At 39.4% G+C, this 22,175-nt stretch overlaps 1 protein-coding gene and 1 pseudogene across 1 annotated transcript in view; one reads left to right on the forward strand and one right to left on the reverse strand.

The window, feature by feature from the left end:
• The window catches only part of LOC146003312 (putative G-protein coupled receptor CG31760), an 822,492-nt gene that overhangs the window by 789,372 nt on the left and 10,945 nt on the right, over nucleotides 1–22,175 (reverse strand). The window lies entirely within an intron of this gene.
• On the forward strand, nucleotides 11,989–12,588 carry LOC146003504 (protein GVQW3 pseudogene; annotated as a pseudogene).

Here is a 22,175-nt window from a genome sequence, read left to right on the forward strand (position 1 = left end):
GAAAAAGTTTGTGCCAGGTAGAAGCTATCAATGTTTTTGTGCCGGCCCTGTGTAAAAAAAATTCTAACCTTGTTTTGATTATCCAGTATAATGTCATCAAACACAACAACAGAATTATCGAGACAGTCATGGAGTGGCTTAACATCTGGTTCAAAAGTGGCAATATCCAGTCCATCATATAGATTCATCAGCTGCTGATATTTTAATTGTTCCAAGCTTTTAGAAAAGATATATAAGTGCCTGTTTTTCCAGTCTAACCAGTTGGGTGCCAATAAAAAATTATCAATCATTAGTGTAGTTTTACCACAAGCCGATGGCCCAACAATAAGACATCTAATATTATCAGGTAGCAACTTGCCATTTCTCTTAATCTGCTGTTCAGGTTCTGGCAGCCTCTTTATAACATCCCAGGTGCTCATATTATCACTTTGTTTGCATCGATCCAGCTGTGTTCTGGAAGTCCTAGCCATTTGACAAATAACTTGTTGCCTTTTCTGCGGATGATTTTTTCTATGAGATATGTGTCAGGCTGTTTACTTTTGTTGAGTTCTTCTTCATAGAACCTGCCTTTGAGAATTTCTCCTCGGTGGTCTTTTATTATATATGTGTTAAGGGTCCCAGGTTTAACTTGAACCACTGTAAATAATTCAGTGCTCCAGTTTCTTGTAAAACCTCTTTTGAATAAGTGCTTATATTTGCTGATTCTTACTTGATCACCCACCTTGTATTTGGCTTTTCTTGTTGTTGGCTGGTATCTAGGATAATAAACAGTTCTGATCAATTTTTGCTCATCAGATGAAGTTACCTCAGAGGGTTTCATGTTGATTGTGGAATGGACCGAGTTGTTATATTTTTGTAGAAGTTCTGGAGGAATATTAATCCATTTATAATTACCTTGAAGTATAAATTGTTTATACATATGATTTTTTAGGGTTCTGTTGAATCTCTCTACAATTGAGGCCTTGAGATCACTATAACTCGAGTAATGTTGTATTGACTGGCTTTTAATAAATTGTTGGAACACAGAATTATAAAATTCTTTGCCATTATCTGTTTGCAAATAGCGCGGTGATCTTCCACTCTGATTGATGATTGTCCTGAAGGCTTCTGTAACACATTTTCCAGTCTTGGATTTGAGTGGCACAGCCCAGGCAAATTTTGAAAATGTGTCTATTACAGTGAGTAGATACTTGTAGCCCTTGTTGATTTTGTCTAAGTTTTTCAGCTGTCCACTTGCCATCTCAATCAAGTCGCTCTGCCATAAATCATCTATGCCTTTTGTGACTACTGGCAGTCTCTTATAATTATGTCTGGCTTGTCTGTGTAATTCATCAACAATAATTTGTCTAGACATAATATGAAAACAAGAATATTGCAACTATGGGGTGTTCAGCTGCTGATAGTACAGGATTTTCTAAATATAATTTGTCTCCTATTTGTATATGAAATTCCAGAGAGCCATCATCTTCAGCATAAGATGTTTCTAATGTATTGGGATCTGTAAAATCCTCTAACTCTACACTGGTGATTTTTGCTTTGTTGTCAGCATTTGTTATTGATAAGGTAGGGTAGTGGTGTGCCTGTGGTTGTAGCCAATATTTGATTTTGATTGGTCTCAGTGTGCCCCCAACAAAAAACTGGTAATAAAATTGTGCAGGGGACAGCATATATATTTTGCCACCTGGTGTAAATGGTGAATCATATTCTTTGTTGGGGATGCTGTACAATTCAAGAATTACTGTATGTTTTGGATTCTCAATTATGCCGGTTATTTCTTTTTCTGCTGTAAACAATCTGCTTGTTACAGATTCAAGGTGCTCATTGATGGTCCTAACAACATCATCATGGCCTGGCTTGATTTTTATGTCCACAACAAGTTTCTTGTATTGTTGCACAATCTCTTGAAGCTGGGTGGCAAAAACAGACAGAGCATTTGCTTGATTGGATTCCATGGTCCCTAGCTGTTGCTTGATATTAGCTACAATTTGTTGCAAATTTTCAATAACTGCCAATTTTGAATTTTGAGCAGTAAGATCATGGACCTGTCTTCTGATATCCTCAAACAGGGCATGCAGTTCATTAATATGTTGATTAGTTGGTAGAGTGGCCACTGTCTGAGTAAGTTGTTTGATCTCTGTCTGGATATTCTTGATATCTTCTGATTTCAATATGCGATTCAGTGCCCTCTTTATATTTTTAAGTTCCTGTGATGTAGGCAGATTTGATACAGTATTTTGCAAAGATTCAAGTGCCAATTTCACATAATTTAATTCAGAAGCATCAACCACACCACGCATAGCATCTTGAAGCAGGGCTATATCTGCCTGAGTGGGTGTTGATTGTTGTAAAATTTCAAGCTTTGTTTGGATATCATCGATCAAGTGATGAAAATGAGATAGCTCAGATTCAGTCTTGAGGTTTTCAAGCTTTGTGATTTGTTGCTGGACACTGACAAGGGTATCTACAATCCCAGGCAATCGGGATTCTAGAGTTTCTTGTACATTTGTCAAATCACTTTGCACTGCTGCTATTGTACCCTCAAGATGGGTTATGGTACTTTGATTTTTTCCAAAATCTTCATATGTTTCAAGTTGCAGCTTCATGTTTGCAACACTCAAAGTTATTGCACTCAAAGCATCAGAAGATGGCAAGTTGTTCATAAAATTTTCAAGTGTCTCAATTTTTTCTTGAACCTCGGCTATGGCATTGTTCAGAGGGTCCAGATTAGGTATCTCCAGTGATTGAATCTGTTCTTTTAGAGTGGAAATCACTAGATCAAAATCTTCTTGTGATTTTATGCTTTTGACAATTGTTTGGAGCTGTGCCTGGACATTATTAATCTGTTCTTCTAATTGTTGTTTCAATTGCTTAGAGTTGTTAGCCTGGGTCTTAAATTTGGCTTGAAGAGCTGCTACAGCTTCTTCTAAACTTTGAAAATTATCCAATGTGGCCAAATCAGTATATTTTTGAAGCAATAATTTGAGTTCAGAATCAATTTTAAGAAGAGGGTCCATGCATTGTGATTGCAAATTTGTAATTTCTAGTTGAAGACTGGCATTCAGTGTGGTTTGTAAAGCTTGTAAATCACTTCTTAATTTTTTGACTCTGACATCAAGCATCAGAGTCTCATCACTGTGATCTTCATGCCTTGTATGGCCAAATATATCATTAGGCATTTTGTTTTAGTGGTTATTTATTATTGAATATCTAATTCTTAATTCTATAAAAAACGGTATAAGCTTGTCATAGGATCCAGGGACCTCAATATATAAGCAGTCACCAGCAGAAACAGTATAAACAGTGCCAGAAATCATGTTTGAGTGCTTAATTCTATAAATATTTCTCCCTACTGAAATCTTGACATCACCCTCAGGGGTTGTAATAAATTGTAATTGTCCACCTACAGGTAATTGGTAATGATTTAAATTATTGTTAAATATGTACAATGTTTTACCTGTTTCATCATCAACATCTGTAAGTATGCTGTTCAGATGAATAATTAACAAAGCACTTAGTTTAGATATTATATCAGAAGAGGCTTGTGGTGTTGGCAGGTCCATAATAGCCTGTTTTTTGAACCCAAATAAGTTCATAGGCATGTTTATTTATTTCAAATCATGCTCTGTAATTGGGCATTGATTACCATTTTTCAAATCACAATGACCCCATGGTAGAGTATGTATGCCACATGACAAAATACATCTGTTATCATCATGTGGGTCCAGAGCCACTTTTCTTACAATATTTGTAGTCAACAAGTGATCCACTCTCTGAATTCTATTTTCTGATGTTCTGATTGTGCTACATGATTTGAGGCAATTTTTGTAATCTTCAAATTCAAGCTCTTTGTCCACAGTCACTCTGCCAATGCCCTTGGCTTTTTTGGCAACAACCCCACTACATGTTTCAAAGCTGTACATCTTGGCCCTTAACCCAGCAAATGCCACAATTACATCACCAAGTGTCTCATCTTTTAACTTGCCAGGCACCTTTTTGTTGTGGTGTTGAATTTTTGAATGTTCACTGGTATCAAAATATTTAAACAATTCAGGCTGGGATATATCTTGATAAACATCTTCTGTTTGAATATCAAGAACAAAACTATCTGTGTCCATGTACATTAATTTTTCACAATCACCATAAAAATGTTTCAACACATTATAATACAATTTTAACATATGTAATTTGGCCAATTCCAATATCACAGCCCCTACATAAATAGGCTTATCGAACTTAATCTTTGTTTTTTCATATTAAAAAGTGCCATATTTTCATCATAAATTCTTCTGTAATTGAAATTAGGCTTTGCTATCAATTTTTTGCTCCGGCTGGGGTCAGTAATTATTTTAACATCAGTATATTTTCTGACATTTTCTATTGTTTTGCCATACACTGAATTGACCATCAATTTAAACAAGGTCTTATCAAATTGGCTCATTGCAGATGTTCGAAGCTCTGTGTTTGTATCAATATATGGCTTCAACCATCTTGAGTGCCTGAACCTAAAAACTTTTCCAACTTTGGTCACTTGAACACCATGATGCATCAGGAACTGGAGGTTTTTGTAATATATGACATAACCCTGTTTTGGCTCCAGAGTCATCATCAATTTCTTCTGTTTAGAGCCAGGTGAGCACTTAACCTCAGGAATTGGGGGCAGATCAGAAAATGTGTTGTGTAAATTATCAGGAATTGTCAGATCAACCTCTAAGAACAGGCCATAGTTACTGTCATCAAAATCCTTAAGATCTTCAATATTGAAATCTTCAACCCAGTCAAGCCCTGCATATGGCAGTTTTTGCATCATGGCATAACCATACAAGCTATTTGCATCCACATAAAGTATATAATTTGATGGCAATTCTGGATCATAATCAGGAATATATATTTGTTATTTGCCCTGGCATATCTCTGAGAGCATTGCACCATGCCCCCTCTTATACATTGCTCCATAAACAGATACATATCCTGATCTTGGATCAGATCCAATTGCATTTTAGTGTTTAAAAACATTGCAGACCATGCTAGACCTGGGGCACTGTAAAAATAAATTGGATCTAGTTTATAATTTTTCATGGAAGATTTTCTGAATGCCTGCAGTATATCAGCTAAGAGGGTCACATCAAGTTTTAAATATGCCTTGTGATAATCACCAAATGTCTGGCATTTTAAATTGTTCCACATCAACTGGGCATGGTGATAATCTTCATCTGTGATTCCAGATGCTCTGATTTTGCTGTAAAACTCTTGTTGTGGTGGCAGAGAACACTCATCAAATTTAGAAAAATCTGTAACATAATCATATGGATATACACCCTTCCGCCTAATTAATTTCAGGTCCTGATTTGGAAACAAAGCACATGTGATTTTGAATTGATCATCAGATAATTGATTGGCCAGTGTAGCCAGGCTAGCCGATAAAATTCTGTATGAATCAAGAAATCTTAAGTGAATAGGAACACCATTAACTTTAATTATTTTGCTAATAGATATATATTTTTCATTATTTTCTGCTAAAATATTTAAATTCTGCATGTCAAACCCCTCGTACCTGATCAGATGATGGAAATCATAATTGGATGCACCATGGCAAAATATGGGGACAAATTTTGGTCTCTGGATCTTAATATTACAGCTATTACACAGGGCCATTAAGAATTTACCATCTGTATGAGAATGGTGATGCACCTTGATATTTGTATCTGAAAATTCAGAATCACATACCGGGCATTTTTCTGCATTGTTGAAATCTTCAATCTGTTTCTCTGTTAAAGGCAACATGGGTTTTGATTTTAATAAGATATTAGATGCTATGTTATGGCCCTCATTTTCTATTCTATGTGCAAATTCTTTGATGGCATCTGCTCCCGTGTATAAATATTTTTTACTAACAACACCATCCTGTACAATCACATAATAAAAACTGGAAGGTTCATGTAGCTGGTATGGTGTAATTGAAGGTTCATCAGGATCTGGGCTACATTCTGTATGTTTGTTTCTGTGTGTTTGAGATTTGATTCAAAATCACAGATTATATATGCTGGGTGTTCCAACAAGGCTTCAAATTTTTTGAATTTGGCATTTTCATTTGGGTTAGGCATAAGCATATGAACAGGTTTATGGTTGCCACAGTATTTCAGATGCTCAATTAACTTGTTTTTAGCAATTTCTGCATTCACTTCCCGAACCCCATTTATTATTTTTTGACCATCAAATACAGTTAAACATCTTCTGCACAACTTGAATATTCTATTGGATTTGCCTTGTTGTTTTGTGACTAAAGCTTCAAGACTGTGTATCAGAGTGTAATGGTGTGTGTCATACCCTTCAATTAAGAGCAGATCAATCGGAACAGCAGAATCATCATCAAATATACTGATTCTAAGAGGTGCTATCAAGCAATTGCCACGGCCAGTGGAACAAATAAATACATTAATAGATAATTGTTTACCGTTGATATCCCGAGCCTTTTTTTCAAATTTATCAATATTCTGAACAGACATTGGATATTCTAAACCCTCCATTGCTTCATCAAAATTCTGTTCATATTGTTTATAATAACTTATTCTCTGAGGATTTCTTGAAACTGGAAACAAAGCAGCTAAAATACACCACAAAAAGCATTTCTCATCATTATTTTCTATGTTAACCACGGCTCTTTTGTTTTTAATATTGGCAGGTAATGGCAGATATGTAGATCCTTGTAATGGGCTGAATTCAGAAATATTAACATAGAGCTTGTGTGGAGATCCGCATAGGCTCCATCCAGACTCTTTTCCAGCAAATTCAGAGTGTTTAATATTCAATTGATCTATCAAACTGTTTATTATTTTGTCTGAATTTGCATTTGAATATACAGGTACAGTTTCTGTTATGTGGGGCTGTGTAAATTTTGTGCCATTTGGCTTCTTATATTGTGTAAACAATTTGAGAGACAGCTTATAAGAGCCATTTTGTGCATTTAGAATTGCCTGCACATCAGGATTTATACTGTTCAAAAAATTCTTAATACCACATCTTGGCTCTGATATAAACCGGTGATCCCTAAGTTGGCCATTAAAACTGCTATGGATGGGTTCATAGCGTGGCTGCTTTGCTGGTCTAGCATTAACAGGTGTTTCATGCTTCCTTTTCAGACCAGATGTAGATGGTTGTGGGGGCAATATTGATGACTGTACATAAGAATTACACTTATGCTTTTTGTAATATGCCTTGCTTAATATTTTATGGCATCTTGGACACATTTTTGTGGTTTTTCTGCATTTCTTACGGGCACAATTAAACCGGTGCCTAGACCAATTAGAACTAGATATATTTTTTTGCATTGATTGCAATATTTTTGATTTGGCATTTTTATTGTTTATTTATATAAAATTTCCTGGTCCAAAAAAACAGAACTATGGACAATATGCCAAAACAATTATAACAGCAGTTAGTGGCTGAGCTGGTGGTTTTATACCCAAACAACAGCAATAACTAGGCTCTGGTGATCCCCAATATAAAATAATTTTGCTCTATTATGCTGTTATACAACACACTTTACCAGGTTTCAGATCTGGGAGCTATCAGTTGTATATCAACTAGCCGTGATTATTCTCAAAATCTCACGTGTGGACATATTATTTTGCCACATGTATTTCAATCTTACACATTTTACCAGGATTCAAATCCAGAGCTCTTGTATACAAGGCAGCAATATTAACACTTTGCCATCAGGGGAGGCCTCACATTTTACCAGATTTCAAACCCAGAGCTCTTGTTTACAAGGCAACAATATTAACACTTTGCCATCAAGGGAGGCCTCACATTTTATTAGGACTTAAACCCAGAAGCCTCTTGATTACAAGGCAATAAAAGCCATGGGGATATGCACCACACTCTACTGGGTCTCAGAACCCAGAGCTCTTGTTTACAAGGCAATAAGCCATGGGACTATGTCCACATTCTATTGAGCATCAGAACCCAGGAGTTATTGAGCTCTATATCAGCTAAATACAATTCAAAGTTGGACTTTGAAATGTGCAATGAATATTCTCTATATCTCACTCGTGTATATATTATCAGGGCAAGGCAAAACCTGAATTGGGTTCAGGCATGCAAAGTGAAGTTTTATGCTCTTCCAGTGAATTGGAGTCAATAGCATGATGGCATGTATAGAGAATTTTCCCTGAAAGGGCACAGTGTAGATTTTATCTCATGCATGCAAGCATATAAAATCTCCCAAGCATGCATGATTTATTGCTGGCCGGGACATGAAATTGATCAAAGATTAGAAAGAACATGAAACCAATTTGCATGTCTGCTCTTGTCCTATTGTATTGATTTGTAAGTTGTAGAGGATGAGAATATAAGCATTTTTGCCCTAGTTTTAAGTATAGTCAAAATAATATCAAGAGGGGCATATTTTTGACAAGTTTATGGACAACAAACTAAGAGATGTAGCTTTTACACACATGGGCAAATCTGTCTAAGAGGAGTTCTTCATTTTCCACACTAGAATTCAGAATTCTTGGGATTTAAATATGTACACACATGGCCGATTGGGGCATAAGCCCCTCTTGACATTGTTTTGAGTGTAGGCAAATCTGTCTGAGGGGGTTCTTCATTTCTACACTTAAAACTATGCCAAGATGCTCATATTCCCTATTTCTTCAAGTGTACACACATGGCCGATTGGGGCATAAGCCCCTCTTGACATTGTTTTGAGTGTAGGCAAATCTGTCTGAGGGGGTTCTTCATTTCTACACTTAAAACTATGCCAAGATGCTCATATTCCCTATTTCTTCAAGTGTGATATGCTCCAAGATGCTCATATTCCCTATTTCTTCAAGTGTGATATGCTCTCAATCATAGGAGCTCTTCTTTTCTACAATTTTTGTGCTTATAATATTGTATTTTATACTACTCTTGACTATTGAATATTGTACATTTTTGTGTGATTATAAATATCTGTATCATCAAAAGTAGTATGGATTGTGCAGTAAGGGATGATTTCAATAGCAGTCAATTAACACTTCAAGCGAAGTTTTTGTATATTTCTAAATTTTATGTAACTTTATGACTACCTAGACACACACGCACATAATTTACCTTCATGTAACACTGTTAAACGTTTGAAAAATGGACTTTGTCTGATAACCTGTGAGCCTCCCCTGGATACCAATTCCAGCTACGCTGCTCTAACCACTCATCCACGGAGGCTGGCCCTCGTTAACTTGAGAGTGTAGGATGAAGTACCAGAAAACGACTTCGAGTGGTTTTACGTATAATATACACGAGGAAGGGGCGTAAAATCTTGGTTGAGACCACTGATCGTCCATTTGCAAGTCAAAGCGCCGGGGGAAAAGTCAAATTTAATCCCACGAGGCGAGCACGATGCCCGATTTGAACGACAGGGACAAAATTGCCCTTCCAGTCTCTTGGCTGGCAAACATCAGCCGGGATTGATCACGGCCACGACGGGCGAGGAGAGGTGAGGCTGGTGTCGCGTTTCCTCAGTGAATGGAGAGCAAATAGCAAACAGGGTGGATGGAGAAAGATTCGTGTGGTCAAAGTGGACAAGGAAAACATTGGATGTGGTGCAACGGTGGGACCACAAGGAAAATAACCTGCGCAGAACCGAGTGTCGTGCGCAACCTAATCGCGCAGGTAGTGTGCACAGAGCGCTACGACGCCAGGGGTCCCGGATTGGAATCCCGGCCTGGGCATGGATGTTTGTGAGTGTCCATCAATATCATCATATCATCACTCATCCCCATCTTCGCAAATTATCCCCTCCTCGATGGCGCAGTGGTAGCGTCGTCGCCTTGTAGTCAAGGGGTCCCGGATTCGATTCCCGGTGGAGGCTCATAGTGGTTCGGATCCCACTTTAAACTGTAGGTCCAGTCCCGATTAGCCTTACTGTGCATAAAGTGGACTTTAACTAAAACACCAAATCAATCCAATCGCAAATTAGCCAAAAGTGACACAAAAGCGAAGTAAAATGAAGCAAATAAATCAATTAATCGTTGCGATTAGCCAAAAATGGAAGAAAAGCGAAGTAAAATAAATGAATCAACTATTACGATGTTTTTTTTCTTTTGTTTACGGAAAAGAAGTTGGCTAACAGTTTTTAGAAGCGAAGCCAGATTTCAACAGACATTTTCTGTGACTCAGTTGTTTGTATGAAATAGATATGACACTGTGTTCGTGTGTAGGAATGTGATTGATTGAATTATTGTTTTAAGTCCACTTTGTGCACAGAAATGCTAATTGGGACTGGACCTACAGTTTAAAGTGGGATTCGAACCACTATGAGCCTCCACCGGGAATCGGATCCGGGACCCCTTGGTTACAAGGCGACGACGCTACTACTGCACCATCGGGGAAGCTTATGTGTAGGAATGTGTTTTAAAAGATGCCAAATTACGCTTCATGACGCTGTCTGTTCATATTTTACTCAAGTGCAACTATTCTTAACTTTACAGATTTCATGCAATTGATGAGGTGATACACGTAAAGGATCTCGTCAACTAAGGTTCCAGGATCGAGTCCTAGTCCGGCCACGAGTGCTCCTTTGAGATTTTCTCTTCATCAATTTCATCTGATCATCACATATCCGCGACTCGCCTTATGAAGCAGAATAGTGACGCAAAATAAGACAAATGAACGTATAGAAAAAAGTGCAAGTTTATGGCCCCCTTTAGACTACTTGTTTCGGTACTGGAAGCCTCGATGGTCGTGGAAGTTAAAACAGTAAGAGAAGAAATGGAAAGTATGAAATAGATATACTGTGGTTACCGGCGGCGTAACTTGGGATGGTAAAAGGAGTTACGGGCAGAACAGAACTTCGTGTTCCAGGATGGTATAGTTGAAGTCTTCAGTAGAACGCCAGTTCGGTATCTTTGACACAGCTCGAGAGGAAGCCGATCGGGCGCGTACCTGGTTTCGAGACAGCGTCTATTTTTGTGAGAAGCGCTTTTGTCGCTTTCACCTGCAGTGTTTAGACATTCACTTGTTCATTCATATTCCCAAGATCTTCCGATTGTATGTGTGTGTGTGTGTGTGTGTGTGTGTGTGTGTGTGTGTGTGTGTGTGTGTGTGTGTGTGTGTGTGTGTGTGTGTGTGCATACATAGTCCGTCCAGTGGGAAAGGTGACTAATGAGAAAAGAAAGACAAGAGGGTGTGGACTGGTAGTTTACAATAACGTTTATACCTCGTGAGTCAATACATGCACTGAAGCGGTTGTAGAACTTTGTGAATTCCTGTTTCGGAATTGCCTCCAAAATCGCGGTTGAAGCCTTTTGGATGGCTGGAATGGTGTCGAAACGCCTTCCTTTGAACGCCAATTTCAGTTTTGGAAATAGCCAGAAGTCGCATGAAGCTAAATCTGGAGAATATGGGGGGTGATTGAGCTCCACTATCCCTATTTTGGCCAAAAACTGGGATACCAACCTGCTCTTGTTCACGGGTGCACTGTCGTGCAACAGAGACCATGAGCCCTGTTCCCGATATTCAGTCCTAACTCGACGAATCCTGGCCAATAGACGATGCAAAATACCCACGTAATACTCAGTGTTCACAGTGTGACCGTCTGGAGTGAATTCCTTGTGGATGATGCCTTTGGAATCGACGAAAACCGTGAGCAGGATTTTGATTCGGCTCTTCTGCATGCGCACTTCCTTCGGTTTTGGAGAGCCTGGACCATCACGAAACCTTGCATACCACTTAAACACGTTCTTACGGCTCAATGCCTCAATACCGTAAACAGTTTGAACAATTAAAATGTGTCGCTACATAGTACATATACTTATCAATAGATGGCACTGGTGGTTCCGTGGCAAAGAAATCAGTCACCTTTCCTACTGGACGGACTGTATTATATATATATATATATATATATATATATATATATATATATAGGGTCTGCTCCAGTCGGCTGCCAGCCATAGCAAAGTGAAGATCGCTCGTCATCGTAGCCTCTGCGAGTGCCCCTCGTCACGCTGCGTCATGGCCGAACTTTTGGATCAGCGTTACGCCATCAAATTTTGCGTGAAGCTCGGTAAAACTGGTCAAGAGACCCATGAAATGATCAAGACGGCTTACGGTGATAACGCCATTGGAAGATCGAGTGTTTTTGAGTGGCACAAGCTGTTTCGGGAGGGGAGAGAGGAAGTTGAAGACGCCGCACGGTCAGGACGACCTTCGAGCTCCAAAACTGAGGAAAATGTTGCAAGAGTGAAGAATTTGCTGGACAGTGACCGAAGAATAACTGTTCGCATGATTGCCGATGAACTTGGCATTGCTAAAACCCAAGTTCATAAAATTGTGCACGAAAATTTGCAAATGAGGAAAATTTGCGCAAAGTTGGTGCCGCGAGTGCTGACAGGCGAGCAAAAGGACATTCGCAAACGGATCTGCCAGGACCTTCTCGAAGAAGTGAGTGAAAATCCAAACTTTTTAGACAATGTAGTAACTGGGGACGAGACGTGGACGTTTGAGTATGACCCTGCGACCAAACGTCAAAGCGCGGAATGGCACACCCGAAATTACCCACGCCCCAAAAAGGCGCGCATGACGAAGTCAAAAGTGAAAAGCATGCTCATTTGATTTTTCGATTCACAAGGAGTGATCCACAGGGAATTTGTTCCCCACGGACAGACTGTCAATGAAGATTTTTATCTCGAGGTCCTGGAACGGCTGAGGAAACGCATCGTCCGCGTCCGTCCAGCCATCGCCAACTCCTGGCGACTGCATCATGACAATGCGCGCCGAGCCACACAGCCTTCCGAGTGGCGGCGTATCTGGCCCAACACAACGTTGCAACTTTGCCTCAGCCACCCTACAGTCCCGACATTGCCCCACCAGACTTTTTCCTCTTCTCCCGCCTCAAAACCACCCTGAAAGGACATCATCACGGCTCGGTGGAAGCATTACAACAGGCCGTGACGAGGGAGCTGAACAGCATTCCAGTTTCCGCCTTCCAGGAAGCGAATACAAACTGGAAATCCCGCTGGCAGCGGTGTGTTGATGCAGGAGGATCATATTTCGAAGAATATTACGCGTATGTATTATTTCTGTCAATATTTTTTTTTAATTCACTCAGTCCTACTACTTTAAGGACAGACCCCATATATATATATATATATATATATATATATATATATATATATATAATAGCACAATACAATAACACAACAGAGCAAAGATAACGGAACCTCGCATTAAGAAACCTCTAAAGAAACTGAATTGGCAACGTCTCATTTACTCCACGTGGACTTGACAAGATCTGCCACTTCCTAAAACGGACGCTATTGGTGGGAAAGGTTTGAGGGGAGGATATACTGGGCTCCACGTGTATGGTTGTCAGACGGAAACTGATCTTTTGGAACTTTCTTTCAAGTAAAGTGGCGTTCCAATGAGGACTAAAACTATAACAAAAATACCCTGGCGTACATTTTAATATACGTGAAAATTAATGGGGAAGCGAGTACCTCCCTTGCCCCGCCCCGCAAAGTTACTCGTGTGGTGGTTCTTTCGGAAATATCCTGAAAACAGTCTGGAAATTAGCATTGAGATAGGATTTTGTCTTTTAAATTTGTTCTACTGCCAATCTTGTTCTTCAGTTGCTAATCACGTTACTCAATACGCAAAGTGTTTTTGTTTTGTTTCAGTCCAGATAAAGTTAGTTAACATATTCGACGTTGAGAAAAAGGTAATTTATTTCTAAGATATGAAACAACAGATGAAGAGTGTAACTCTTCTCTAATCAAAAGTTTCAGATTGTATATCTTTCTATGTATATATCAGCCACGTTTAAAAATTTAGGAAGCACTCATCCAGATTTCAGTAGCATATTTCGCAGTCTTCCTTATCCATGGGCAACGCCAGAAAGTTTTGTACGTAGGGGATCAGGTCATTTATAAAACTGACCACACACTCACTGGGGGGAGTATGTGCTCCATACATGAGCTGGTACACAGCGCTTATATTTATACGAAATGGAGAACGTGTCCTAAACAGTTAAATATGAGTACGTGATTGTTTTTATCAATATTGTCCAAGGGCCCATATCTTTACTGGATTAAAATATGTCCCTTTGTAAATTGCTCGATGAAAATAAGTTTCGACAACCCTACAACCCCTGCAAAACCAACTTGATCGTCGCTCTCCCGAAAACTGGACGATTCTCGCTGACGATAGAGGAAGATTTTGGGTAATAGAAGCTTGCATATAAACGGCAATTGTAACGTGTTACTTCTGCATGCATAGTAACGGAAACTGTAAGGCGTTACTTCTGCATGCATAGTAACGGAAACTGTAAGGCGTTACTTCTGGATGTTCAGTAACGGCAACTGTAAGGCGTTACTTCTGGATGTTCAGTAACGGCAACTGTAAAGCGTTACTTCTGGATGCATCGTAAATCTACTGTAAAGCGTTACTTCTAGATGCATCGTAAATCTACTGTAAAGCGTTACTTCTGGATGCATAGTAAATCTACTGTAAAGCGTTACTTCTGGACGCATAGCAACGGCTATTGTAAAGCGTTACTTCTGGACGCATAGCAACGGCTATTGTAAAGCGTTACTTCTGGACGCATAGCAACGGCTATTGTAAAGCGTTACTTCTGGACGCATAGCAACGGCTATTGTAAAGCGTTACTTCTGGACGCATAGCAACGGCTATTGTAAAGCGTTACTTCTGGACGCATAGCAACGGCTATTGTAAAGCGTTACTTCTGGACGCATAGCAACGGCTATTGTAAAGCGTTACTTCTGGACGCATAGCAACGACTATTGTAAAGCGTTACTTCTGGACGCATAGCAACGACTATTGTAAAGCGTTACTTCTGGACGCATAGCAACGACTATTGTAAAGCGTTACTTCTGGACGCATAGCAACGACTATTGTAAAGCGTTACTTCTGGACGCATAGCAACGACTATTGTAAAGCGTTACTTCTGGACGCATAGCAACGACTATTGTAAAGCGTTACTTCTGGACGCACAGCAACGACTATTGTAAAGCGTTACTTCTGGACGCACAGCAACGACTATTGTAAAGCGTTACTTCTGGACGCATAGCAACGGCTATTGTAAAGCGTTACTTCTGGACGCATAGCAACGGCTATTGTAAAGCGTTACTTCTGGACGCATAGCAACGGCTATTGTAAAGCGTTACTTCTGGAAGCATAGTAACGGCTATTGTAAAGCGTTACTTATGGATGCATAGTAACGGCTTTTGTAAAGCGTTACTTATGGAAGCAAAATAACGGTAACTGTTACGTTTTCCTTTTGAGGGGGGGTAATTTACCGAACCATGTTAAACAATGTATCGTTATTTAACGCAGACCCAAATACAAACAAACATTTAATTCGCCCAGTTCTGAACGACGTGGCATAGAGTCGCCTTAAACGGCCAGTTCCAGACAAATTCCCTCCGTCGTCATCCGTGTACAAGCCTTCTTCCTGGAGGACAAACTTGACGTCCCCGTAATCTTTGGAATTCGTCCCTGGGCGTCCCAGTTAACCTTTGCCCTTCCAATCCCGCAGCCTTGGGTGGTGGGAGAGCGGTTGACGGACGACGCTGGGAGAATAACGAAACGCTTCTTCAGCCAACCAACAACTTATCTTTGCGTCGATATTCCGACAGTCCCAAGCGACAAGTGGCAGAGGTGTTCTCCTATACACATGCCCCAAACGTAAAAGACAACTTGCAAGTGGTGCCAACTGCAAAGAAGATTTTAGACGGGGGAATGATTTTATTTTATTTCAGTTACCGTATTTCACCGTACAATAGTCGCAGATCTTGTGCCAATATTTTTGGCAAATCTGAAACTTTAGAAGAAAAAAATGTGCCGGTATTACTGGGACTTTCAAGGCACTTAATACTAGGTAAACTGCCCTTTGTGCAAAATTAGGATGCAAAGAATGTTATAATTCAATAGTCCATATCGACGCACATATAACAATTTCTTCGTGACAGTTTAGTGAACATTTCTCTGGTCTGAAAAAAGCTATCACGTTATTTTTTATTCATTTGTGCATCATGGTCTAAATATTGCACTAGAGCAGCGGTCGGCAAAATTTTTTGTAAAGGGCCAAACATTAAATATTTCACACTCTGCGCGCCAAGAGGCAAACTGGAGGAAATTTTAGGTAGGTCTCCTTAAAAAAAAGTTTACACAAAGGTAATAAAAATACTCAGTAGACTACAGTTATTATTTGAAACACAGCTTTACTAATGACATAAACGAAATTGCTTTTTTTGAGACAACATTTCATCAAATTGGGGGTCAAAGTTAGTACTCCCTATCACCAAAATTGATTGCAAATGTTCATCTGTTAATGCTGACCTGTATTGAGATTTTACATATTTCATCTTTGGAAAACTCTTTTCGCACAGATAGTTAGTTCACCATATTCATCACTTGGAAGACGCTTATAGAATTCCGTTAGATTCTTCTCATGACATTTGCCTTTTTGCATGTTATCACTAGGTAACGGAACTTGAAATAAATAAATGTTTTTTTTTTCTGCGATAAGATAGAGACCCCCGTTTTGCCAAAATTCTGATCATAGCCTTATATGTCAACACAGCAAATTTTATTTTACATAAAAACACATATGTTCCAGTTTTCCGTATGTGAATACACATTTTGCAAATTTTCATTTTAAATACATAAAATCGCTCATTGACTTCAGCTACCTCGAAATTCTCGAAGGAAAAATGTTTATTCTCCCCAACTTTTTCATATCAAGTATGTTAGGTTTGTTTTGTCTTTGAACACGCGAGCTGGCAGACTTGTGGTGCCTCGCCTACGATCCTATTGGGGGAAAATATTACCCCCACTGGATCTAACGCACAAATGCTAATGTCTAAATGTACAGATGTTTTTGGAAAAAACCAAGGTTTTCAAACTTTGTGCCAAATTGCACGTGTTTTGGAAGGTGAAGTAGAGGAAGAGGAAGCTTTGGAAAACTTCAGCGTTACTGGCATTTCGTGCTTCAAATATGCAAGAATTGTTTCTTGTGACGTGGAGCGATCTTTCTCGCAATATAAGATGCTTTTTAGAGATAATCGTCGCAGATTTACAATGGAGAAGTTGGAAAAAAAACTATTGTGATCCACTGCAACTCTTCCAAAAAATAGCTCACTAAGAGGTAAGCTTTTAGAAACTGAATTCAGGTGTTTAAAATGCATGTAATATTTTGTTTTAGTTACCAATTTTTTTTTTTTTTGTCAGATATTTTCCGGTATTTATCACATATTTTCAACATTTATGACACACATTTATGAGTTTTTTTAGCACATAAAGTTCCGTTCCCTAGTTATCACACTGCAGATTAATCACTTCCAATTGAATGTTAGGTGGAAGTCCCTCAATTGTACAGTGAAATTGATTTTGAAATATGGAAATATCTTCTGCACATGCATCAAGATCCGCAAGAAGTCTTTCTCGCAATTCCTCAACTCGAAGTTGGCCGTCAGAGCGCGTAACCAGCCATAGACACCATACGTATCGGCAAATGTAGGAATGTTCCCATACACTGCAATAAACGCTGAAATTTTACTTCCATATAATTTTCGCGTATCATTAAATTTTATCCCACTTCGAAATTTTTAAGAATTTGGAAATGTGAAAAAATCCATTCTTAGCTCGCGGGTCATAGAAAAGGAGGTGGCGGCCCGTAGTTTGCCGACCCCTGCACTAGAGAAAGTATACTAGTGTTGCGAAGTACGCAGTTACAAAATGTAATCTTCCGTGTCCGAAGATCCTTCGCCGATATCATTGGTTTCGTGATCTGACGCACAGATGCGACGAATACGCAATGAAATACGGTATTTAGCGTCGCTTTTCCGTTACCTTGGGCTAATTGCAACGATCAGTATGAGCGATAATATGACGAAACTGATGAAGGCAGGTCGAAACAGGTCGGGATTCGATCCGGGACCCCTGGCATCGTAGCGCCCTGCGATAACCACTTCGCCACTGAGGGCGGCACGGGAGAGGCGGAATGACACACACACACTAGCAAAATTTTCGCAATGCACCTCCTAGCTAACACCAAAGCTCGGCCACATATCAGATGTGGTGCGGGGCACACTCAGATGTCACCAAACGCTAAAACTAAATGCTAAGAGCTCTAAACCAGGTCCTCCTAAACCAACCACATGTGCATTATTAGACCCAAGATAAATTGTAGGTTAGATTTTGATAGCTTGATTGATTGAGTTAGTGTTTTTAAGTCCGCTTTATGCACGGTAAGGCTAATCGGGACTGGACCTACAGTCGAAAGTTGGATCCAAACCACTATGTGCCTCCACCGAGTAGCGAACATGGTATGCCTTGATTACAAGGCGACGACGGTACCACTGCGCTATAGGGGAGGCCCAAATTGTAGGTTAGGAATTGTTAGGTTAGGAGGGCCAGAATTTAGTTTTTGGCGTCTGGTGGACCAGACCAACGAAACATCCTTCCAGCTAACATTTTCCACTTCAAGCGTTGTTGAAGGCTACAACGAAATAATAACCTAATAGGGTGCTATAAAAACAGTTACAGTGTGTCTCACTTTTACATTTAATAAACAGTGTCGGCGATTAGGAGGCGGGCGTCGAGGGGCAGTTGCCCCCCTCAGCTTTTCCTACTTTTTGCCCCCGCAGTGTGGCCTCTTAATGCGGCTACAGCGGGATTGAGCACACTTTTCCGGTTTTATCAGTGGTATCTGATAAGCCGTTGACAAGCTGTCACAATGTACAGGATTGCGCACAAAAAAATGAGGCGATGTTGTCAGAGGTAAAATGTTCTCGAGCCGTTCTAACTTCTGTTCTGTTTAACCTAACCTAACCTTTCTCTCTCTTTTCTTGTCTAAAGAAAAAAAACAGGTTTATTCAGTGGCAACGTTGGATCACTGTGCGCAAAACAGGTCAGTGAGATTTGTGCGCAATTCTGGACCTAAAGTGTGCTCAATTCGGTTGCGGCGCTTAATGCGAAACTTTGTCTACCAAAAGGGAAGTATCGTCATCCAATTTGCAAACGTGATTGCATTTGACATTCAATCGTCCCTACATTTAACGGACGATGTTTCAAAAAATATCTTCTTTGAGCCAGAGCAAATAAATCAACTTTGACAGCATTCGGAAAGAGAAACTGAAAAATTAATTGGGTATATATTTTAAAAAGCCTCAGGCAACGATGAATATCGAATTCCATTCAGAACATCCAACAGATGCAAATATTCACTGCATATATATTTTGAACCCTGCTTGACAGGTTATTGTTTGCCACCGTAATTAAAGAGAAAAGAAAAAGATTAATTAAAATATTGAAACAACAAGATTTGAAGAAAGGTTGTTTCAAAGAAAAATATAAATTTAAATTAGTAAATTTAAACGCTTTGGAATTTAGGCGCGTTTTAACTGAAAATGTAAATTTCAAAACATGTGTGCGTTTCATTAACTTCATTCATCCTAACTTCCGGTCTCGTGACCCTGATTTGTAACGTCAATAATGAGCCAGGTGGGTCAATAATTCAAGAAGCTCTTGGGATTGGTCGATACGCCAGTGTGTTTCCTACACGACCCAGTAAGAGTTTCAACACGCGTGGGTGTTGAATACTTTTACAAGTGTTGACAAAATTTCATATTAACTGATGCAATAATTATTGATTCATATTCAATTACTAGCGTAAAGAAATTCCTAAAACAAGTGAACAGCCCAGATAAAAGAAATATGTTCCATTTCACTTACGTGTATGATTTTGGAGTGCGCACAGGCTGGCAACACTGGCCATCCACTAAACACCTGCTGGCGTGTGATGGGGCAATCCCAATTGGTGTTGGGTTTCAAGCATCAAGCAATTATCGCTCAAGCGGGTGTCCTTTGTGCTACAATTAACTCCAACGCTGTACATTAAAGTTAATCTATTTTGGTTTCAAGCTGTATTTCCCCCTTTTTTAATGAATAAAACTTCACTGATACACCAGAATTTTAAACCTATCTGAACGAACCAAGGGTGAATTGCAGCTTGCATTCTAAACTTTAGTCATAGTGGCTATGATCAGCACCATGCCCCTTCAGCCTTTATACCTCTGATGGCGCAGTGGTATCGTCGCCGCCTTGTAATCACGGGGTCCCGGGTTCGATACCCGGTGGAGGCACATAATGGTTCGGATCCCACTTTAAACTGTAGGTTCAGTCTCGATTAGCCTAATTGGCCATAAAATGGACTTAAATCACCAAAACCTTCCGCCTTACTCCTTATAGTTGCCCGAAGGTACCCACTGATGAGAGGCTGGGTGGACCCATAAGCCGATTATACAAAACATCGACAGAGATCAAGCAGGTATTCTAGAACTATATTTCGGAGGGGAAGGGTCCGAACCAAATTTCTCGCATTTAACAATAACAATAATTTTAATAATAATACCGTTTATAATTAATAGGTGAAAATACAAATGTCCAATAATATTAATAAAACAGGTATTTTTTATGACATGAACAGAGGAAAAGATGATATAACGGCATGTATTCATTGTCTAGATTACGTCCAAACGCACGGCCATGAAAATAGGCGGCTGGGCAGTTGCGCTGGTGCTGCCACATGTGGGAAAAGCAAAGCGAGAGCGGGACAAAAGTCGCTGGTTCCGGCGCGCTGTGTGACAACGACAACCGGGCTGCGTTGCCTATAGTTCGAGCGTCATACAGACCTCTCTCCTGACCTTTCCAGCAAATACAGTCAGCTTGTATCACGAGGATTACACGAGAGCTTTCATTCTCTTAAACCTCCGAAAGCACGAGGTTGTGCTCCGACGTGGCAACAGTGCGAACTTCTGCCACCCGCCTAATACCATGGGCGTGCGTTTAGATAAGATTACTAAAAGTTTAATAAAACAGAAAGAAATCAATGTCATAAAAATTTTTAAAGGTTTTTTGATTGAATACCAAAAAGGTTGTTAGGGCCCGATGATGAAACGTAACTCCCTTATTATTATAATATGTGTATTATCATCATTATATATATGTATAATATTATTGTCAGGCTATTATGCACAAAGTTTTAAAAAAGTACTATGACCAACATAACTCTGAATGGTTAACACTGTTTAATATGTTTACCTTAGATGAAAGAAGAAAAATGAAAAGGATAAATTTTGTACAGAAGATTTAACTTTCCAAATTTACAGTATATATTTTTTGAATAATATATCTTATAAAATTCCCAGAGGTATATCTAAATAAGGCCCGAGGTTTAGTAACTGATCTTGTTGAAACCTACAATTTGAATTTATGATGATGTATAAGATTGTAGGATCCAACCAATTTTGACAGTGATGTACCTGGTTGTAAAATCGTGCTCATCACATATATAATAATAATAATAATATTTATTATTATTAGTAGTAGTAATAGTAGTAGTAGCTAGCGGCACGCGTGAATTTTGTGCCAGCACCCGTAGCGGAGTGGTTAGCACATCGCTCTACGACGCCAGGGGTCCCGAGTTCGAATCCTGGCCTGGGCATGGATGTTTGTGAGAGTCCATTCATCAATTTCATGATATCATCACTCATCCCCATCTTCGCATATTAACCAAAAGTGGCGAAGCAAATCAATCAATCAAGCATGAATTTTGCAGGTACTGTCAACGTAAAGCTGAATAATCACAATCCAATCCTTACCTTTAAGTAAATTCTGCGGAAATAAACTTACTTCATATTATACAACAGCAAACAAGTACCTACTATTTTGCTTATTTAGTTTTGGACTCTGTAAGTCTTTCCGGAAGTAAGTTTTGACCCCCCTCTCTAAATACGCCCTTGATAGAGAAATTCCTGGTTGACCCAGGAATCGAACACGAGTCTTCCGCATGCTATGAGATGAGCGTTACTATTATTACACGCAGTCACAATATATACGCAAGGCGTTGAGAAAGCAGTGTATTCATAATTACTAATTGTGTAGGCCTAATAGAAGTGATGTAACTTCCTTTTGCGGTTTGGCGAAAACACTATTTAGCTCTATACGACAGGACGCTATTCTACGATGTTAACTTTTCCCTGACCCGTAATGTCCTGGATCAACAGTGGAGCACATTTAAGAGTATCTACCTGTACATTTTTAGATAAGTTTGAATTACCAAACAACTTTATGGATTTATCATAGTCCACCTATTGCGCTTATTGATTTATATAAAATCT

This window comes from Lepisma saccharinum, chromosome 20 (genome assembly GCF_977018435.1).
Source record: "Lepisma saccharinum chromosome 20, izLepSacc3.1, whole genome shotgun sequence".
Lineage (NCBI taxonomy): Eukaryota > Metazoa > Arthropoda > Insecta > Zygentoma > Lepismatidae > Lepisma > Lepisma saccharinum.